Below are 9,108 nucleotides of genomic sequence, written 5' to 3' on the forward strand. Positions count from 1 at the left end.
AGCTACAATAAAACAAAAAGTTAAAGAAACAATGTTATTGGATCATAAATAATGTATGAGGGCTGAAGAAAGGGTTTAACGGTTAAGACACTTGTCTGAGAAGCCTAAGAACCCACCTTTGACTCTCCAGATCCCCATAAGTTACACACACACAAAGGTAACACAAGCGTAAGGCTGTACATGCTCACTAGGTGATGCAAGCATCTGGAGTTCAGTTACAGTGGCTGAGGCCTTGGCATGCCAACTCTCTCTCTCTTTGTCTCTGTCACTGTCTCTAAAAATTAAAAAATTAATGTATGAAAGCTCTCATTTTCAAATACTTTTTCAAAAACTTTTTTCTTTTCTTGTCTTTTTTATGAGATGAAGTCTCTTTATTATTTATTTGAAAGAGACAGAGATAGAGATGGAGAGAGAGGGGGGGAATGGGTATGTCAGGGCCTTTAGCCAACTTGTGCATATGGCTTATGTGGGTACTGGGGAATCGAACTTGGTCCCTTAAGCTTCACAGGCCAGCATCTTAACAGCTAAGTCATCTCTCCAGCCCCTTGTTTTCAAATTCTTGAATATCAAATCCATTCTTCATAATTTTAACCAATTTCAGGAAGGCTTCATTACAAATGCACATTTTTGTTGCTCTCAAATTACAAATACAAATCATCTTATCCATCACTTGAGAAGCCTTAGGTAAGAAATTTCAACAAGAAAACAAAGATCATGTCCTGAAAACCAAAGGCAGTTCAGGAAACAGGAAATATCTACTTACCTCAAACTTGTCTTTTGAATGTGCAACAGCCATTCTTTTCCTGTGCTCTACTCTCAGAAAAAGAAAGTGGAATGAGAAGCAAGACCATTCTAGGGGTACATTCAAAATTAGAATACTCTTCCTCTACCCTGACACCCCACCCTTCATTTAATATAAAGGACGAGCATGCTGGGGTAGCTCAGTCCGCACAGCATAAGACTCAGTATAAATGGAAGTCAAAGGACAGAAAACTACCCTTTCTCAATGGGAGACTCACATGGTCAAGTTGTTTTAGGCTTGAATCCAGTTCTGGACTTAAAGCTACCCACTAGAGACGGAGCCTTATACACACAGTGTTGCAGTTTCTCCTGTCTACAGCTAAGCTTCCACTGCACTCCCGCACAAATGTTCCCACTGCTGGAACTCAATTACATTTCCAAGTCACCTGTTTGGAGGCGCGATCAGATATAAAAGTCTTATCTCAAGATCAGGTCTGTACTTTGGGGAGAACTCCTTTACCCAAAATTGTGACTTTTGCCAATTTCCTTGTCTTTAAGGTGAGAAAGCATTGGAAATTAGCAACAATCCTACAAACACGAATTGTTACAAGGTGAAAGAAACAAAATGCAGGCCATGTGTGGATGTGAATGTGTAGCAGCTGCGGTCAAAACCGAGGTGAAGAACCTAAATCCTTAGTGGAAGAGTGTGGACACAGCCATGTGAAACTTCCATTCAGCCCAGAGCAAGCCTCCAAGCCAACTTCGCCCGGGCACCCCGTTACCCTCCCATAAGACCACTGGCACAAACTGTACAAATGACCACACAAAGTCATCATGTCGCCCGAATCGCCATGGACATGTCAGAGCGGCAGTGTCAGCGCAGCCCGTCTTAGACGAGCTCCGGGCACACGCGGGGAGCACACACGGACGTCTTGCCAGGGGCGAGGACTGTCAAGGGCGCCCTTCCACGGGTGCACTTGCGCCCTTTACACGGGCACGATGACAACCGCACACGCACGCACGACGTCGGCCATCACGTGACACACAACCAAGTCACAGGCCACGGCCAGCGCTGCACGTCAACGCCACGGGCGATCGAAGGAGGCGCGCGCGGGGCCACGGCCGGCAGACGGCCTGCCACTCGTGTTGGCCAATGACACGTGTGGTGCCCACCCTTGCCACGGCCATCTCCGTCAGGGAAGCGCACGACCACGCACCCCAGGGAGACGCCTGTAACAGCTCGTCTTCTCCCGTCGCCCGGTCACCGGAGCGGGCGCTGAGGGGGACGCGGCTGCGCGCGACACGACACACGGCCCGGGGCTCCCACAGGCTCCTGCACGAGCTGAGCGCTGCGGCGAGCCAAGACCACGGCGCGCTCCAGGAAACGGAAGTGACGCCAGGCCGCGCGAGGGCCTCTGGGAAGTGGAGTCCCGCGCCGGCGGCTCGGCGCCCGCCCGGGAGGGGTGGAGAACCGGCATGCCCTGGGGCACAGGCCCGGAGAGTCCCCTTATGCTCCGTGCTTTCCCGACCGTAGCGACATGGGACCCGCCAGTCCGGCGACGGACAGGGAGGAGTCCCGCCTCCCACTGGGGATCTGCGGCAGCCCTGATCAACTGACAGCCCGTGTGTCCTTCATCACCTGACACACAGGCCGCACAGGGAACGCGCAGGGCTTCACCCTGCCTGTCAGGTTTTGTGTGCTGTGTGCTCTGAGTGATTTTTCACTTTGAGGCTGCGTGGTAAAATGAGATTTTACATCTGCCTGGGATGGCCAGAAAGGTGGTTCGTTCGTGAAGGGTCTGTGTACATATTTCTGGTATTGACTAGTTGATGGTGACTTGTGCTTCTCTTGTGCTTGTAGTGTCCTAGGGGTTCTGTTAACAAATGAGTATGTGTTGACGTTGAAAAAAAGATGATCAAAGTTATCAGTTTCTTCCTTGAGTTCGAATTTGATGTTCTGGAAAAGGTAAGCTGTTTGTGTGTGTAAGCCAGAGGTCAGTATCAGGTGTCTTACTCACATGCTCTTCTGCAGTATTATTTTTGACAGAGGCTCTCACTGAACCCACACATTACCAGTTTGACTAGATTAGCTAACAGCCAGTTTCCTGTCTCAGCTTACCAACATGGGTTACAGGTGCATGCTACCATGTCTGGTTTTTATGTGGCTGCTGGGAATCTGAACTCAGGTGTTCATGCTTGCTCACAATGCCCTTTACCACAGGATCATCTCCTTACCCTTTATGATTGTTATAGTAATCACACCTGTGAAGTTTCAGAAGTTAGGAAACAGATCTGAACATTTCAGTCCTCCTTTGGGTGGGGTGGGAACTAAAAAGCCTGTTTGTTACCATTTTCTGAATAGTATACCACATACTTTTGTTCTTTTCCCAGTGATGTGACAATAAAAACAAATTTGGTAACCAGGATTGCTGAGTGAGTGAACCTGTGTGCACATCCAGAAGTAGTTATAGTTCAGTTGCCCTGACTTAAATCAAGTGGAAAAAGAATTAAGACTTAAAGGAGACTTCCGGTTAAGATGGCGGTGTAGAAACTACACCAAAGCAGCCTAGAGGAGAAAAAGCCAAAATAAAACCCAACAAAATACACTCTTCTACTAAAAAGTGAGGTGATAAGCAAAGCCAGGTGAGGAGATTTTCCACTCACACAGGAGCTCTGACCATCCACAGCCTCCCCTCCCCCACCACCAGCACAAGTACCAGAAACAAGGGGAAGGGAGCTCATTGAACCCAGCACCAGCGAACAGAGCAGCAATCCACACACCCCAAGGGACAGTGACTTTGTTAGAGGATCTGGTTGTCATAATACCTGTGAAAGGGAGCATAGCTCCTTCTGGCATTATGGTACTTCCCCTAGAACTATAAGCTTCACATAAATCCCCTCTTCCTCCCATAAACTGTCTTGTTTGAAAGTTCATCTCAGCAACCTGAAGCTGTTTGCCACAACATCCAATATCAATCTCTAGCCTGCACATGCACTTAAAAACATATGCACATGTACAAACAAATATGCACATACACATGAACACGCAAACACCACATAAAAAAATTGAGCCCAGTGTGGTGGTGCACACTTTTACTCCGGGACCCAGGAGGCACAGTCAGGAGGATCTATATAAGTTTGAGGCTACCCTAAGATTGCATAGTGAATTCCCGGTCAGCCTGGGCTACAGCAAGACCCTACCTTGAGAAACTTAAAAAAAAATTTAAACAGGCAGGGTCGTCTTCTTGTCTAATCTAGGCTACCCTTGAGTTCCTAATCTTCCTGCCTCTGCTTCCCAAATGTGTGCCCCTAGGCCTAGAAAGAACATTTTTGGGGCTGGGGCTTTAGATCAAGATGGCAGAATGCTTATCTAGCATGCATGAAGCACTGAGTTCATTCCCTACCACCACATAAACCAGTAATGGTGGCACATAGCCATATTCCCAGCACTTGAGAGATGGAGGCAAACAGATCAGGAGTTCAAAGTCATTCTTGACTACATAGTGACTTTGAGGCCAGCCTGGGATATATGACACTGTCTCAAATAAACAAAAAATGACATCAAAAACAAAAATGAAGTTCTCTGGCAATGTTTTTTTTAAAAAGAACATTTTTGTATTTACTTTTTAAATTAATTTTCAGCCTTTTATTGACAACCTCCATACATATACTCAATGTATCCTGTTTATAATCCCCTTCTACCACTCTGAGTGTCTCCCTGAAAATAAAATTCAGCTGGACCTGGTGGCATATGCCTTTAACCCCAGAAGTTGGCAGACTAAGGTAGGAGGATTGCTTAGGAGGTAAAAGATCATGATATCAAAACAAAAGAGATTGATTGAGAGAGAGGGGGGATATGGTGGAGATGGAGTTTCAAAGGGGAAAGTCAGGGGAGGGAGGGTATTACTATGGGATATTGTTTACAACAATGGAAGATGTTAATAAAAAATAAATTAATAGAAAAACACAATTAGAGGGTATCAGGGTTTGAAGTTTATGATCTTTCATGACTTGTCCAGATATATTTTTATTTTTATGCATTTTTTGTTTGTTTGTTTTTTGAGGCAGGGTCTTGCCATAGCCCAAGCTGAACCTGAATTCACTATGTAGTTCCAGGCTGGCCTCTAACTCACAACGATTTTTCTAGCTCTGCCTCCCAAGTGCTGGGATTACTTAATTTATCTATTAGTGAGAGAGAGTAGGGTCACAGGGTTCTCTTGCCACTGTATATGAGCTCCAGATACATGCATCTGAATTTACTTGGGTACTGGGAAATCAAACCCAGACCTGCAGGCTTTACCTTTAACCACTTTAGCCCATGACTTGTCCAAATGTCTTGTTTGATCTTCCACAGAGCCCTGCCCTCCCAAGGACACTGGCATCCTAGAAACAACATGTTCCCCATGAGACACTTCCACAGAAGACAGGGGCTTAAAGGGTCAGAATGGAAAACCAAGACTTCAGCTTGGGAACTGAAGGTGTCACTCAGTGGAGGGCATTTTCCTAGCCTATGAGAAGCACTATAGGGGTGGAAAGATGGCCAGAGGCTAAAGATGCTTGCTTGCAAATCCTGAAGGTCTAGGTTTTTTATTAATTTGTATTAGCATTTTCCATGATTATAAAAAAAATCCCATGTTAATTCCCTGCCTCCCACACTTTCTCCTTTGAAATTCCATTCTCCATCATATTACCTCCCCATCACAATCATTGTACTTACATATATACAATATCAACCTATTAAGTACCCTCCTCCCTTCCTTTCTCTTCCATTTATGTCTCCTTTTTCTGAAGGCCTAGGTTTGATTCCTAAGTACACATGTAAGGCAGATGAACAAACTGGCACATGCATCTAGAGTTTGTTTGCAGTAGCACTGGCGTGTCTGTTCACTTTGAGCCGGATGCAGTGACGCACATCTTTACTCCCTGGGTGTTGGGAGGCAGAGGTGGGGGGACACCTTGAGTTTGAGGCCTGGCTGAGACGGCATAGTGGATTCAGGTCAGCTTGGGCTAGAGCAACACCTTACTAAAAGAATTAATCTAATTAAAAAAAAGAATTAATCTAATTAAAAAGACAGTTGTGGTGGCACACAGTGGTAGGATATTGCTGAATTGGCAGAGGCAGGAGGTTCTGGAGTTCCTGGAGTAAACTTTTTTTTTTTCAAGGTAGGGTTTCACTCTAGCTCAGGCTGACCTGGAATTCACTAGGTAGTCTCAGGGTGGCCTTGAACTCACGGCGATCCTCCTACCTCTGCCTCACTAGTGCTGGGATTAAAGGTGTGTGCCACCACGCCCGGCTACACATTTTTAAAAAGCCTTTTAGGTTCATCCCTGGAACTGCACAGAAAGTAAAAGAAAATCCTCACCTGGGGCATATTCTATCCTCAAGACTACCATGGTCACAAAAACAAAGATGGGAAGATTTTCACAACCCAAGGACATAAAGGTCAACTGACAAGTGCAGCTCAGAACTTGGCTCCTCTTTACCAAATGCTTACCGGATGTGAATCCTGTTTGGCATAGTCACAAGCTTGTGCCCTGTCTTGCTGGGAGCCAGCCACAGCTGGAGTGAGGTCCTCAAGGGAAATGCAGAAGTCAGCGGGGAAAGAATGAGAGACACCAGGTTGCTGTTCCAGGTGATTCAGGAGTCTCTGCCTTCCTCAAAACCTTGTGTAAAGCCAGACATACAGAGTGGTAATGTGTTTGGAGTTCATTTGCAGGGGCAGGAGCTCTAGTGTACCCATGCTCACTCGCTCGCTCTCTCTCTCTTCTATCAAATAAGTAAAATAACAACAACAACAATAATAATAAAGGCCATGTGTGATGGTGCATGCCTTTAAACCCAGCACTAGGGAACCAGAGATGGGAGGATCACAGTGAGTTTCTGGTCACCCTAAGGCTGCTTAGTGAATTTCAGGTCAGCCTGGGCTACAGCAGGACTATACCTCGGAAAAACAAAGGAGAAGAAAAGAGAAAGAAGGTGGTGTAGTGGCTCATGCCTTTAATCCTAACACTCACAAGACAGAAGTAGGAGGATTGCTGTGAGTTTGAGGCCAGCCTGGGACTACAGAGTGACAGAGTGACTTCCAGGTCAGCCATGGGCTAGAGTGAAACACTACCTGAAAAGAAACAAAGAAGAAAGTTAACAAAGGGAGAGAGAGAGGAAGAGGAAGGAAGGAAGGAAGGGAGGGAGGGAGGGAGGGAGGGAGGGAGGAGATTGATTGTGGCCTGACAGGCAGCTCTATTTCCGTCCACGCTGGGCAGCCGCAGGCAGGCGGGAGCAGCAGCAGCTGGTGTCCTCTAGTGTTCTGGTCCTCAGGGAGGTCCTGGCTATCAGGACCCTTAGCCCTACACGTGTCTCGGTTCTTATGTAGGCTGAGAAAGTCAGGATTCCTTGGCCCTTGCCTATGACTGGTCTCACAGTTTCCAGGAAGGCCTAGGTGTCAAAATCCCTCAGCCCCTAACAAGGCCCAGTGTTCCAGCTCTTGTGCAGGGTCTGCAAGGTGGGATTCCTGAGCTCTTAACACCACCGGTGTTCAGGTCTTGGCCTTGGGTCTGGGATTCCTGTCCCTAAAATTTGGCAGCACTCTGCAGCTAATGTGGAGAACAGGACCTACAGTTTCTCTCCTCTGCTTCCTGAAACTTTCTTCCTTTTTTAGTGCCTGCCATCTCTGTTCCTCCCCCTTCCGGACCTGGCCACCTCCCCCCCTGGTTCAGTGGCTCCTTCACCTGAAGAAGCAGGTCAGCCTTTCCCCTGGGGCTGCTCCTGAGCTGCCACCGCTCTTTCTTTCTCTCTGTCACTGAAAATAGAAAAGACCACTCATGAGAATGTTTTTTAAAATGTATTTTATTTTACCTATGTATTTATTATTTATTTTGAGAGGGGGGAGATCAAGGGGTGCATAGAGAAAGAATGGGTCTCATAGGGCCTTCACCCACTGCAAATGACCTCTAGACAAATGTGCCACCTTGTGCATCAGGCTTATGTGGGTTTTGGGGAGTTGAACCTTGGTCCCTTGGCTTTGCAGAAAAGCGCCTTAACTGCTAAGCCATCTCTCCAGCCTAATAGAAACCTTTTGAAAAATACTTTATTTATTTGTTAGCAAGCAGAGAGAGAGAGAGAGAGAATGTGCATGCCAGGGCCTCCAGCTACTGCATACTCCAGGGACATTTGCCATTTTGTGCCTCTGGCTTTCATGGGTACTGGGAATTGAACTTGAGTCATTAGGCTTTTTAGGCAAGCACATTAACCTCTAAGCCATCTCTCCAAGCCAACAGTAAGGCGTTTTAAATTTTTTTGTTTATTCTTATTTATTTAAATGCAACAGAAAGAGAGAGAAAGAGGCAGAGAGAGAGAGAGAGAGAGAATGGACACGCCAGGGCCTCCAGTCACTGTAAACAAACTCCAGACGCTTGTGCCCCCTTGTGCATCTGGCTAACCTTGGTCCTGGGGAATCGAGCCTCCAACCGGGGTCCTGAGGCTTCACAGGCAAGCGCTTAACCACTAAGCCATCTCTCCAGCCCTAGAAGACTTTTTTTTTTTTTTTTGGATAGAGGGTCTCTCTCTAGCCCAGGCTAACCTGGAATTCTCTACATAGTCTCAGAGTTTCGAACTCATGGAGATCTTCATACCTCTGCCTCCCGAGTGCTGGGATTAAAAGCATCTGCCACCGTGCCTGGCTAAGAGAAGCCTTTAATTGAGCCTGATGCTGCAGGACAAAGGGAGATCCTACAGTAGAGAATCTCCCAGCTAAATATGAGTGCCTCTGCAGCTGCTTATATAACCAGGAAAGAGATGTTTGAACCAATTACAGCCTGTCTCTTTAGCACCAACCACAGCCTATCTCTTTAGCAACAATCACACACCAGTGAAGCTTGTGTTTGAACCAATCACAGCCTTTCCTCTTTAGCACCAGTCTCAGCAGTCCCTCTGCTTCACCACCCTCTGGCCTGGGTAGAAATAGTTGCAGGGTTATCTAGAGTCCATGCATCTTTGTGATAGCAAAAACTCTGAAAGAGCCTTTGCTGAGGCCTCACCTTCAGGAGCCAGGGTAGTCAGCTGCAATTGCCCTGAAGTATTCGCAAGGCGCCCCTGGAGTATTCAAAACGGCTGGAGCTGGCATAAGGGTGTCAGGCTGGCATACAGATAGGCTGGGTTTTTCCCTGACAGTCCTTTGGACAGTTAGGGCAGTGAAGAAATCCCAGCCACTGCCAGTTCAGAGAGTCAAATTGCCCCAACCTGCAATATGTTTGCTTAGTTACAGGAAGGTGGAGATCAGAAGTGCTTACAATAAGAAAGGACTTATCTCTGCTGGAGAGATGGCTCAGCACTTAAGGCAATTGCCAGAAAAGCCTAATGACCTTTGCTGG

This window comes from Jaculus jaculus, chromosome 7, assembly GCF_020740685.1.
Source record: "Jaculus jaculus isolate mJacJac1 chromosome 7, mJacJac1.mat.Y.cur, whole genome shotgun sequence".
NCBI lineage: Eukaryota > Metazoa > Chordata > Mammalia > Rodentia > Dipodidae > Jaculus > Jaculus jaculus.